Source organism: Larimichthys crocea, chromosome I (genome assembly GCF_000972845.2).
Source record: "Larimichthys crocea isolate SSNF chromosome I, L_crocea_2.0, whole genome shotgun sequence".
NCBI lineage: Eukaryota > Metazoa > Chordata > Actinopteri > Sciaenidae > Larimichthys > Larimichthys crocea.
In genome coordinates, this window is record NC_040011.1 from 679,885 (window position 1) to 692,017 (window position 12,133).

The 12,133-nt window shown below is 40.7% G+C and overlaps 1 protein-coding gene across 2 annotated transcripts in view; it reads right to left on the reverse strand.

The window, feature by feature from the left end:
* Positions 1 to 11,844, reverse strand: part of lingo2 (leucine rich repeat and Ig domain containing 2) — a 218,189-nt gene extending 206,345 nt beyond the window's left edge. The window contains exon 1 of one of the 2 annotated variants that reach the window (XM_027279439.1): positions 11,256 to 11,844. The gene's annotated coding sequence lies outside the window, so the exon portion shown is untranslated. Of the gene's footprint in view, positions 1 to 11,105 lie in introns of both variants that reach the window. The other variant, XM_027279435.1, reaches the window with a different exon arrangement.
* Positions 11,845 to 12,133: the final 289 nt, after the last annotated feature.

Below are 12,133 nucleotides of genomic sequence, written 5' to 3' on the forward strand. Positions count from 1 at the left end.
GCTCCACAGTTTTAATCCCTCAAATATTGTCTGGAATGTAAATTACGCTGATGAAGATATGAAGATATCCTCACTTGGGAACTGCACATCAAAAGGCGTCTTCTTAGGCAGATCCAGTCATTACTAGTTATATGACATCTAAGTAACTGAATAGGAATGGCAGTACTGATGCTGGAGCATAACTTCTGTCCACTGATGCCTAGTACAGACCTTTGATCTAATTTTAGTGTGTGCGCTTTGCCCTTCACACAAGTACTCATTATCCATTGCATAGTCGGAGTGGTGGTACAGTGCCAAACGGATGTACCATCAATTCTTGTTGAAGGAGCGAAGATTTTGCACTGGAGGAAATGAAAAATAAAATTCTGAAAAATTGATTTCTTTTTTCATGGTGAGTATCTTGGACTATGGGCCTAGCCATCTGGGTTAGGGAGGAACAAACCCAGCTAGGGATATGTTAGAGAAAATAAATCTATACTACTGTGGTATTTAGTTTGCTGTCACTTGTTGCTTGGACAACAAAGCTACACATCAACTTTTCCATTGTATTCATTAAGGACCTTGCTGAACACTGAACAACGCTTTAGATGTTAGAGATTAGCTCACCAAACACTGTTATATCCTCCCCAGATAAGAGAGTTCATCCGAGTTGCACTCCAGTTCCTACTGATCAGTTAAATACTGTGACCTGCTCTATCAGCTGCTTTCAAATGATCAAGTGCTTTATAATTTGTCCTTTCCCTCTTTCATATTGCATGAATACGGCAGAGGCTAGCCTGCTGTCATGCATAGAACGCTTCCCAGTATCCCTATGAGGAATGGGATGCTGCATCACATTATTCTCCTCCTCTCTCTGTTAAACAGTTCACTATTACCATCCATCTGCTGTTTTCATGTCTCATCAAAAGATTTTTCTTCCCCTCACCAACTTTAAATATTCACTTCGTGTTCTTTCAACAATAGCTTACAAACACTTGGAAATAATTGAGTCTCGACGGGCTGACAAAAAAGGGAGCAGTGATCGTGCGCAGTGGAAGTGATCAAATATGGCCTTGAGCCAACCGTCTTTGTAGATGGTCTTTGTATTGCCATTGATCCGGGGGTGGATACACCCAAGGAATACATTATTTATGCACTTTTTTTTTTTTTTTTTCCGCCCGACAGTTGAAAGTAGTGAGTCACAAACAGTAACGGGATTAGATGGGTGATGCACCGGAAGAGAGGAAACCAGGGCCGCCGAGTATATGTGCAGCCCTGTGGACCAAAGGCAGTGGCCACAAAACAATGTGGTAAAAGGCTTTCATCATCTCTTCTACAGCAGTAATTGTCAAGATAATGTACTCCTCAACTTCACTGTACACAGGGTACCATGCCATCATAACTATGGGCTCAGAAAGCGCTTTTAACAACCTTTCAGACCTCAATAAGCCATACATATACCACTGCAGTAAGCTGTTGAAAGTCATTTCTTTTTCTTCCTCCAGGGCAAATAAGTGTGAGATCATCAACTGTGCAATCTGCCTCTGAGTTTACCTCATGTGGAACGTTGCTTTCAACGCGTATTCGTATAAATTACTTACGATAAAACAATAAATATGGTGATTTTGTTTTAACATTTTAGTGTCTCAGGTCATTAGGTTGTTAATTAGCTGAAAGAAAACCAAGCACAATCCCCCTTTTATGTAATGCAGACATGTTGAACAGACTCCCCGATGCAGTCATGTACAATAATCACATTACTTTCTGTTGGGTGTTTTTTTAGAAAGAATGCATCTTAACATGTTCATAGCTTCTAAATTATTCAAATTGCTATGTGTTTTTATGCATGTGTCCGTGCATGTGTGTTGGGTTTGTGTGGGCGATGGTGGGATGCCTTTAGGGTACACATATGTCTTAAATTTAAGTTAATACTGTCATAGCTACACCACTTTAAGATATAGTGTCATAAGCAAGGCAGTATATTGCTGAAATTCATAATCTGCTATATTGTAATACAAATTACCATTACTTATCTTTCAAAACAGTTTTTTTCCCCCAATATTTTACATTCGGTATAAGACTGTTTTCCCATGAACATACATGTGCTGCATTGCCAAGCAGAACAAGCTGATTTTCCACTACAAACAGGTTAACTCAGTCAGAATGTTGCCATCCAATGCCTCTTCTTTACATAACTCAGACGTAATCTCGTGTTTTCCAGAAGACAGACAGGTTCAAACGCATTATGGTTGCTCAAGGACCATAACTTGCTAAGATACAGTGTGGGTCATATCCACACCAAAGAGTTTTTCTACGAACATTTCTCATGCTCACTGAACAATCTATCAAAAACCAAAAACGTCATGCTTTTTCAGCGTTTTTTCCCCCTTTTTTCATGGCATGGGCAGCATCTTTGTTGCTAAGCAGCCATTTCTTCATTGTATTTGCATTGCACATCACATAGATCACTTGATCAAGCCCATCTTCAGTATGTGTGGTCTTCCTCTTTTTGGGGAGATGAAGGCTGACTATCTGTACAGTATTTGGTGATCTTTATTGCTTCAACCAAGCCTATCCCTCCTGCAATGACTCCACACCACTGTTGCTGCCAGACAAATAACCAGATGGACAAATATAAAAATAACATGGACTTTTAGTTTGACATTTTATATTATGAACAGTGCCTTTTCCTTTGTTGGTTATATAGGATGCAACTATTCCTAAAACTCCCTGACGCAAATCTGGGCACACTCACACAGACACCGAAACACAAAAGGAATGCTTTTTTCAGAGCCAGTGCTACATAAGCCCCCTCTCTCTGTGTATCTGTATGGACGAGCTCCAGGCTGTGACCAGCAGACCTACAGTTGGACAGCCTGGCATCCCCTGTGGTACCCATGTTTCCCTCCTATTCATTCTTCCCTCACAAGCAAAGCCCCAAGTGTTGGGGGATTTTACACTAATACATGCTCATTGATTTATAATTCACAGCGAGTATGCCGGCATCCAAGGCTGGGAATTACACATGTTGACAATAGCAGTGGTGCTTGTATACTTGCAAGTAAAGGTCAATGTTTAAATTCGGAGGTTTAATTCCCAGCTCAAACAGGAGTGGTGAAGTCTCTGCAATATCTAATGTGGCAGGCGAGCTGAACTCACACTGTGTTGAGCATTTTCTGAGGACATGTTTAATCTGTCATGCATTTCCTGCATTTTAAAGGTGGCAGAGGAGAGGTAGCTCATCCACAATTTTATTCAAAATGACATGTGATTTCATTTATATCCCATAGTCTGTATGTCTGAATATAATATATACAAGTATAGACCCATTTATGATCCAGCTACCATGTGCCATTTAGTGAAGACCTTTATACAGTGTGGCTCACAGATCCGTGAGTGATATCCATTTTTTATGGGTTTAAGTGGGGGATCCAAGACTTCTATGTGCACAAAAGGTTTATATCTCTTAAAATATGTTGACAGAGAGAGAAATAAAGTCTTAGATATTTGCTTCAACTCAGAAAAAAATGGAAGCAAAAACAAGTGTTTGCAATTTTGTTGGTGGTGACATACAGTCGCTTGTCGATGTCAACAGCACAAATGACATCAGTGATGTCAGGTCTTCAATTCTATGAATCTATCAGTGATGTCAGGTCTTCAATTCTATGAATCTCTTCAGTATAACAACAGCCACAGTGGGCAGGCAGTGTCTTCAGAGAAAATGTCATGTTAATAACAAATGACATCTCATTTCACACCTACTGGATGGCTTGTAGCCACTAAAGTGTATATACACAAGAACATAATGAATTAATGTTCCAATCTAACCCAGTAATGACATATATAACCAGCAGTTATAACTACATGGTGTTCATGGTGGCATATTTGGGGTCGTCTATCAGAATCAGTGTCAGTTTAAGTCTTCCAGTTACTAATAATATGACATGTTCTGTGCATTATTTATGTACAGCTGATTTGTCAGGAGACTACAACTTCCTGTCCTAAGATTCACTCAGTTGTACACTCTGGATCCTTACAATCCCTTTTTCTCTGCATCTCTTCAATAGCTATGCATAAACCCGCAACTCATATTCTCACACACATTTCCACATTTGCCCCAGACAAACAACTGAATCATCGGACAACATCCCCCTGTAAGCAAAAGGCGAACAAGAGTGAGATCGCAGCAGGCAGAAGATTATGTGCTGCCTTCTAAACCTTCATCGCCTCCCTGAAAGACTCCGAAATGTCGAAAGCTTTCCACTTGACAGTCAAACCTCTGGTAACACACTGAGCAGGCAGGGATGAGAAGGGGAGAGAAGCTGGGAGAGCAGAATGAGTTCTTATCTCTGTATGTTCCCCCAGCCCAGGAGCAACGACATGACAAAGGTTTTAATGAGTCTCTCGACCAACTGACAGCCATCTGAGATTATAGGAATGTAAGAAAGAAGCATGCAGTAAATTAAAAAGGGCTACACTGAATCACAGTCCCTCCTCTCAATTTATTGGCAGGTTATGCAAAAGTCTGAAATAGAGCAGGAGGTGACTGCAGCATATGTGAGTTCAGAAGCAATGCCGTTATCAAATTGGGTTGGTTGCACTTAGTGGATAGCAGCCAACTGTCACTATCTTAATAGAACGGTGCAGGTATAATAGGAAATTTCAGTGCCTGTGCAGGAATCAGTCATGTGTCATCTTTCTTTTCTTCCTATACACCAATAGAATAGTCACAATTGAAACTTAGGTTCTGAAAAGACAGGGACACCAATTATAGACATGATAACTACTGTATTAGACCCAGTTTCTCCTTTCTGGATGACCTCAACTTTGTCTCGTATTCTTTCATTCTTTAACCGCACATTGAAACATGTTGGAACCTTTTCCCACCATGAGATGAAAGCTCCTCAATCATTGTGTGAACTTCCAACATCTGGAGCAATAAGGCACTTCATTCTCCCATAACAATGACAAGTCTTCTGATCTTGGTGGGGTTTTACGGTGTGTAGGAGTTCGTACTCCACAGACTCGTTAAAGCATAAGCAACTAACAAACATCCAAGCTGTACTTTATCCTATATGAGCTGTGAGCCCAAAGGAGCCTGGGATCAGTGACCTGCACTAACAAGTGCAGGACCGGTGTCCTGCTGTAAGCCTTTCATAGTTGGGCAGAATGGGGTTATGGGAGCTTGTCCAATGTAAGAGACACAAGTGCTGCTGGAGAGTCCATAGTCCCCTCAAAGGGAGAGGGAGTATCCATGTACCGACATTTCAGCTATTGTTAAAGTGAAAAGACTACACACTGACATTTCCAGATCTACTTGTGACACATTAGTGGGGATATTGTATGACATAAGCTCAAAGATACAATGAAATTGCTGTCTGCCTAATACTATTATTTACTAAAACATCACATGAACATGAAGTCTGGTCTTGTCAAATCCATAGACACATTTATTTTTTGGTGTAAAAATGCTAAATGAATAATTCCCCCAACCTTGATATTCATCCCTTGATCTGCTCCTCTAATATTGATACCCTATTTAATGAGAGTACAGATAAAGCTCAACAAAACAATACACATAATGAGGGGCTGAATATGTAAGTAGCCCCTCACCTTGATGCAAGAGATGCAGCATTTCTCTTATCATGGAAAGAGCAAAGCGGTCAATACTCTAAATACCCTGCTTCACAGCTGAAAACTGAGGGTGTGGTGAAAGGATGGGGGTGGCAAAGTCACTGTAAGGACATCCTAAAGTGGCTGATGGAGGCAAAACACAAAATGGATGGCTTCAACACTGGCCTCGCCAGAAAAGAACCAGTATCAGTCTTTCCTTGCTATTAGGGTATAGGCAGGTTATTCTACTGTGTGAATATTTAATGAACCTTAATTAGATTTAAAAAAGGACTGGTCAGTAATGGCACATAAGTGGTTTAACTGTTGTGTTTGCATGTTTGTAGCTTCAACAATGTATTGGTTAATTGATGAATACTCAATGAATAACATAGCATAAGATAATATGCATGGTACAAAGACACAAAGGTATCCTCTTACATACACTTACATACAAAGGGTATTTGTAAAACATCACAGCCAAGGATGTAAAAGTCCATAAAACACATGTACTTCACTGCACTCCACTGTTTAGACAAGAGACTGCAAGTGAACTGACTGTCAGCATATTTATACACTGGTGGTAAGAAGCTATGGAGGCAAATCTAGCACCAGTATAATAATATCACCCATCACAACAGCACCTTTTGCAATTTCACCTGCATGTGGATTTTTTTTTACACTTACATTACAATATGAAACTCTGCGTGTGAAAATCAGCTGTGTTCATATCACTTTGAATTACTAAGGTGGCATTTCAGAACTCAGGTTATGCCAGATATACTTTGGGATTCTTTCTGGTTACAGATACTGTACAGCTCTTAGCACTTGCTTGGTTGCTTAGGGGAAGACTTGTATACTAGGGGAAGCAAAAGTTCAGGCTGAGGTTATAATAGAAGATGTCTTCATATAAGCCGCTAAAACTGCTTTGGGACATTTGATCTTTGTTTTTTTTTCTCAGGGGACTAGCCCAAAAGACTTTTCTCTTTTCCTCTTGTTCTACTTCAACTGCCACATGGCGCAACGTCCTCTGCCCTCTATTCTTAGTCTGCTACCTCACCCCTGACCCTTACTAATACTCTCTGTTGACACAAACGGAAAGGGGCTTTTCCAAAGGTGGCACGACACTTATTGCCCTCGGCAGCTTGCCCTGGAATGTCACGCTGCAAAGTGACACAGACAGCAAGGTCACTGTCGATGGAAGCTGTTTGTAGATCAGTCCTCATGCCTCAGACAACCACTTCCTGCTTACTGTATCCCAGAAGGGCTACACTGCCACCAGCAGTCACTAAGTACATCACAATTTACCTTTTCTCTTTTGTAACTAAAATAACCTCTGGTTTATACTTCACTGACATCACTTTATAAGATCATGGTGAGTGCAGTACGTGTCCTGTTTATGCAGAGGTCTTCCCCTAAATCCACCATAGTAAATGCCTGACTTTTTTTTCTGTAAGTTAATAAATGAGCTTCATTTAAAATAATCTTTTTTTCTTGTAAAGCATACTCTATTAAAACAGAATTCGTTCCCCCGCCTTTTAGTGGCAGTCGACCATGATGAGTAAGCATATTGCATAAATGACCCAGCTGTTGGAGCATATTGTGTTTCGCCTCATCAGGGATTCAAAAGGGGCTGACAACAGATCAGCCGAATCCGTTCACGGCTTTGGTCTCCAGCTGACCAGACCTCTAATTTAAAATAAGCTCTTTTGTTTGCCTCAGTCAGCTGGTGATATATACGCTACAGATGTGTGGCTCATGATAGCTAGCTTGAGCATGTTAATGTGTTTCTAAGTGACAGCAACAATTAAACACATATTATTGGCCTGTAAATTGAAAGTATGGGTAAAGGCACACAGATGTGCAATATAAATATGAAAACTAATAATCCCTCCCAGACACTAGAGAAAAACAAACCATAAATGTATTAGTTACCTAATAAATTAAGTTTACTTTAAATAAATGAAACTGCATTCATGGGACTCTTTCAGTGACCAACTCAGAATATGATATTTACAAAGTACATATTCCCAACTGTATCCAAAGGTCATAGAGGGGAAAAAAAAAAAACTTAAATTTGAAACCCAGTGTTTCAGTCTGTGATCATTGATTTTTCTTCCATGTCCTTAATGGATAGGCTAAAAATATGCTGTTCTGCTTCTGGGTACAGGCCTTGTTTCTGACAGAGCTCTCTGTCCTTTAACAACAAAGCAAGTCACATATTTTAAACACATTTTCAAATATTATCAAAAAAATGTTAAGTGCTATAAAAAAATTATCCATCCATTTCCTGTAATCACTTATCTACTTCAGGGTCGCGGTGGGCTCGAGCTCATCCCAGCTGACATTGGGCGAGAGGCGGTTCACCAGTTCATCGCAGGGCCAACACAGAGAGAAACATGCTCACATTCACAACTGTGGACAATGTAGGGTCACCAGTTAACCAAGTAACCTGCATGTCTTTGGACTGGAGAACCTTGCAGAGAACCCACACAGACACATGGAGAACATGCTAACTCCATACAGAAAGACCCCATCTGGGGTTTATACAGCTATGAAGAGCTCATTCTAGTGTAACTAAAACACATGACAATTAGTTTTTAGGTGATTATACACTAATTAGAACATAATTATAAAAAACACATTCCATTTCTTCCAATAGATCCACGTAAATATTACACACTGGATCTTTCCTTTCAATCTCAGCTTCATTTTTCACAGATTTAATTTGCTTATCAAGTATCAACTAACACATATATTTGTTCTGCCATTTTCTGCTTTCTTTTGACAGATTCAAAAAAGGTGATATGTAATGTAATGAAAACATTCGCACATTTGACAGCGTCAAACTTAATAACACATAAATTAAAGAAAAGTCTTTACTTTTAGTAGAGAGAAGTTAGGACCACCCCCATAAACATCTCATCTTTATGAAAGATTCTAATGAGGTCATCTGTTCTGTTTCATTTCTTTTAATAACAGAGACAATTTACTGCTCCATTAACATAGGGATTAGATTCAGTTTACATTCACCACTTCAACAAACAATGCACTAGATATTCCACATACCTCGCATAAACTTTTTAATTCCACAGGCTGTGACTTTGTGTGGCGTGCCCTTAAAGCTAACTAAATGAGGAATGGAATATTTAGGTATAAAGTGTATAACACATAGTTATATACATAAAATATTCATATTACTGAATGATTACTTGACAATATGAAGTCTCATGGTATTAATAGCAATATAAAAACTGATATTAAAATATTAGGCCCTATTTGCTAAATCTTATAATTGACTGATGTCCTGCTGATCTCAAACTAAAAAGGCACACATGATTGCAAATGATTTATCATACTTGGAAGCAGGTGTGTCAGATTTCAGCTGCCTACCGGCGTGCATGCATACTGATTCAAACTCCGTTTCTGTGAGTAATAAATCAAAAAGCCAACACTGTTGCCATCAAAGTTGCTTCCTCTGATTTCTGCCCCCATGTGATCATGCTGTCAACATCACTGAATAATCACGAGGTAGAAGAAGGTTCCGTCCATACTGTGATTCAGTGGATGCATAATATCACTGAAAATGGAGGGCCTTGTCTTTGGCTCCTTTGCTAACATCAGAAATGGCAGAAAAAAAAGAAAAAAAAAACAGGAAAAAAACAAAAAAACAGACTACAGTATATACAGACACAGGAAGGCCTTTATGCACACACCTCAAATGCATCCTGTATGCATGGCCACAGTGCACATATACCCATCATGCTTATACACATGGACACAGATGTATACAAGCACACCCACACACCCACACAGTCTTGCACCAGTGCACATATACAGTGCCTGAACCAAATCGTTTACCAAATCCAAAAGAGCTGAAAGAGGCAGAAAGAGGCAGACACAGCATTGCTAATTCAGAGTTAAAGGAACTACAAGGAAGAGCAAAGGCAATGCGTCAGTCCTACCATAGTTAACACTCAATAAAACATCAAAAGGGATGAAGCTCAGAGCTCTGGACAAATACACACCCACGCACACACTAGATACACTCAGAAACTCCCTTTCACTCTCGCACGCCCTCTTAAAACACCTATATACACACACGCTAGTATGCATTTTTGACATATACATGCTGCATATATAGCTCATTAGAATAAATGAATACAGCAGGCATAGCAGATGAGAGGTATCTCTGCATCTTCAAGAGGAAGGACTTGCATACTACGCCTCTTGAATGGTAAATGTGATTTCAATAGAATATTTGTGCACGGCAGCTCTTTGCAATCAAGCTGTATATGCAGTGGAACAATTGGCGACTTGAGCCACCTATAGCCAGTCAGTGCCAGATACACAGGAGCTGTCATCAACTTCCCATCAGGCTCCACTTCCCCCCAGTGGATGTTCTGCAAGAGGAGACACTTCTTTTGAAATTTTTATATCCAGAGGCAAAGGCATTTAATGGTCACTGTTTTGCATGTTACATGAGGGGGGGGGTTATAATCATCTGCCCAGGACAAAATTGGGTTCTGGCTGCTTAGACAGGCTATTTATTATTCAATTATTTTAAATATTTCAGGGGACCAACAGGATGCTCATGCAATCATTAATATTTAAACCGTTGCCTTACAAAAGGAGGTAGCCTTGCACTTGTCTGGTATTGATCAAGAGGGCAGCGTATTGAAAAAGAGAACACAATTGTATTGCTTTATCCTTCAGCCTCCTGAAACATTTCTATCTGAAAGGGAACTTAGCAAGCGAGAGCTATGAAGAAATTACTGTATCATCAATTCCCCATTAGGAGAGAAGGGGGCAAGAGAAACAGAGATTAAAGAGACACAGAAAGAAATGCATTGCTCGAACACAATCCCACACACAAACTTGTATACACATAGAAACTGAAGGTGAAGGTATAATGTAGGGCGTCTCAGATAGTGTAATAGTGGACACAATCAGTTCTCTGCGAGCCGAGATAAAAGGGACAGAGCAGCCGTTAAAATGCAGAGAGGCACTCACCATTATGAATAAAATGTGGCCACTGTACCAAAGTAATTCCCTGCGCTCGCAGACACTAGCTGTTGCAAAGACGAGGACAAACAGCGACCGCAATTATGCCCCATCCACTAGCAGCCTCCCCTGGTGATAACCGCTCTGTAGCAGGGAAGCAAAAAGATGAATTGCTTTGCAGACAGGCATCTCCCCCTCTCAGCAAACACACATGCACAAGTATGCAGATGCACATAGATAGATTCTTCTCTGCAGAGGGGAGTAGAGATCCAATAGCCAAAATAGCAATCATATCCTCTGTGAGGTCTGGGACATTTTATTGTATTATTAAGACATTTATTCCAACTTTGAAACTGACTAGATACAGTCCAGGATAAGACACACACCTTTTCCATCTTCCTTCCCCTTTCCCACTTGAGCTGTATCTTTCACGTTGAGCTTTTCGGCTCCCTAATCAGCCCCTTTTCTCCAAAACCTGGAGAGTGCTATTAATATACAAGAGTCCGTCTTACCTTCAAATACCATCCAGAAACCTATACTCCACAAGATAAGCTGTCTGAAGCTCGGTGCTGGTCCACAACAAAGAAAAGGGCAAAAAATCCTTCAAGTCTTTCAGAATCTGAACCCAATCGAAATTCCAATCTTTTCTGATTAGAACTTACTTTTTTGTGATCAAGATGTCCTTCATTGATTCTGTACGTAATCCATTCCCCTTGACTCCCCTGGTTTGGGAGAATTATTTTTTTTTTGGGTTGCTTTCCCAGATATTCCACCTCGGCACAGTGAAATAGTGTTATGTATTCTACTGGAAAATGCGTGTGTGACAGACTGAGCGAAGGTGGGGAGAGAGAAAGAGGCACTGTAGGATCTTTTCTGCTGCGCACTACCAGCTCCAATACTGGTGAATCCAGCCGGTCTTCACAGATCTCCTCCTGCCTTCAGGAATGAAATTCAGCATCCACTGTTCATCCCCACAAAAAAGGGGAGGGTTTTCCCCCCTGGATGGAAACTTTCAGACACCACTGCCAAAGCTAGAAGAGGTGATAGTGGATCCCACTGAGCCCTGGTTATGTTATTTTCCTTGATATCCTCCCTCCTCAATGGATTTGTGTTCCCTTTCCTTCTCTTCTTCTGTTGTGTAGCTCTCTGCACTCCGGAATAGGCTGAATGGATGCTGAGGAAGAAGCAGAATGAGGCAAGCCGCCTGTTCTCTCCCGCTCCGTCTTTCTCTCTCTCGCCTTCACCCTCCCTCATACATGCCCCCTCCCTTGCGTCTCACTGCACCTCCCCACCCTTTCGTTTTCTCTCTCCTCCTCTCCTTTCCTCTCTCACACACACACACCTCCACACACACACACACACACGCATATGCTCTTCCCTAGCTCTTCACAATTACCGCTGTGCCATTGCCAGCCATGTCAGACAGAAAGGTTCACTGCCCATACTCCTCAGAGAAACAAATAACGCTTGATAAATATGTAAAGTTAAATAGATATGAAGAAAAGGCGCAGCAGCATGGAAAAGAACACTGAGCCAAGAG